Genomic DNA, 1,811 nt, shown 5'->3' with positions numbered 1-1,811 from the left:
CGATGAAGGCTGCAGTCGGTGCAGTGATCTGCGTGTTGGATGGGGCTGCATTGGCTCTCGTTTTTCGCCGATGGTTTTTGTTTCTAAGTGAAAGACTGAACTTCGTCTCAGAACAGCTGGATCAAATCCTCTTGCAACGAGAGATGGAAATTCGATCTGCAGTGGTATGTCATTAACCGACCTGGGGATAATTTCACGTTAATGGGTGTATTCTTTAATTGACCTAGGCCTTGAAGTTGATCGTGGTTTGATTCCCGAGGCCTACGATATCTACATGGTTTGGCATTTTACAGATTTAAAATTGCATTGCATGTCGCAATAGGTGTCAGTTTGGGTTAGAATGTTGTTGTGTTTATTGAAGTATCCGGCATGTATTATGGTCGTTAATGGACGAGATCTTTCCACGTAAAAACCCATTCGTCACGGCGGATGAGGAGATATTGGGTTATTGGGTGAGACGTCAGGTGACCAACAGTAAAACCTTTTAATCAAAGTCCTGGGGAGGCTATGGTTTTGGCACGATTTGTTTTTTGAGGTTTCGAACATTGGCGAATGAATCTGAGGGTCCTGCATGCTCAGGTCGGTAGATCGACAAAAGAATAGAGAAAACGGGGGATTTGCGACGTTTTCCTACTGTTTCCAGGTCAAAATTTCATAGCAAAGATGTTCTGGCGCATGGCTGGCCTGTGCACAACTTCTCCGGTAGAGACATTATTGGGGAAAGAAAATTACACCCTGGAAGAGCTTTTCGATGAGGAGGAAACTATTCAAGAATGCAAAGCTTTAAAATCATCTTATTAATTTTCTTCGAGTTAGACCACAGGTGGAACAGATGCTGCATTATATTGTAGAACAACCATCAGAGGATGCAGACAATAGGCGAACATTCAAGTTTCCATTTATTGCTTGTGAAATATTTTCCTGTGAAATTGATGCTATATTCAAGACACTTGTAGAAGATGAGGAGTTGATGGACCTGCTGTTTTCTTTTTTGGAACATGATCATTCTCACAGTACATTATTAGCTGGATATTTTAGCAAGGGTGTCGTATGCTTGTTGCAGCGAAAGTCAGAATCTCTTATACACTATATTCAAGCACACCAAGACATATTTTGTTAATTGGTTGACTTAATTGGTATCACATCCATCACTGAGATTTTAATTCGTGTAGTTGGAGCAGATGATCATATGTATACTGATGATGCTATGCAATGGCTAGCTGACACTGGCTTGAAATGATTGTAGACAAGTTGAGTTCACCTAATTCCCCTGAAGTGCATACCAATGATACAGAAACACTTTGTATGATAACCCGTTTAGCTCCTTTTGCCCTGGCATCAAAGATTTCAAGCCCAAGCTTTGTGGGCAGGCTTTTTCATCACGCGTTAGAAGATTCACAGTCGAAATATACTCTAGTGCATTCATTGTCTGTCTGTATCTCAGTGTTGGATCCAAAGAGAGCAGCAACAGTGGCAGCAGTTGGTGTATCCCGTGGTCATGTTACTGAGCAGCCTGGAGAAGACCTTTGAGGCCGAGCTCGCGGCGGTTGGGCAGTTGCGGCAAAAGAACCTGGTGTCCCTCAAGGGCTGGTAGTTTGAAGAACAAAGAACTTCTTTTGGTGAACTTGAAAGTTATTTATTTATTTATTTATTTCTTGGAATTATGGATAAAATTATTATGCATTATTGAGCCTAGCTAACTTAATTTAGGTAAAGTTATTTTGTTAAAATTGGCGACTCTAATGAATGAGAAGTAAAACATGGAGTTCCAAGAAGTTATTTGACAAAGATACCCAAGATGTGAACTATGA

General features: G+C 40.9%; 1 pseudogene; it reads left to right on the top strand.

Moving 5' to 3' along the window:
- Positions 1-574: 574 nt before the first annotated feature.
- Positions 575-1,530, top strand: LOC149171990 (uncharacterized; annotated as a pseudogene).
- Positions 1,531-1,811: the final 281 nt, after the last annotated feature.

This window comes from Pinus tabuliformis, chromosome 4_2, assembly GCF_031772625.1.
Source record: "Pinus tabuliformis cultivar Carrire ecotype Pingquan chromosome 4_2, CPIR1, whole genome shotgun sequence".
Classification (NCBI taxonomy): domain Eukaryota; kingdom Viridiplantae; phylum Streptophyta; class Pinopsida; order Pinales; family Pinaceae; genus Pinus; species Pinus tabuliformis.
This window is presented reverse-complemented; position numbering and strand designations above follow the sequence as displayed.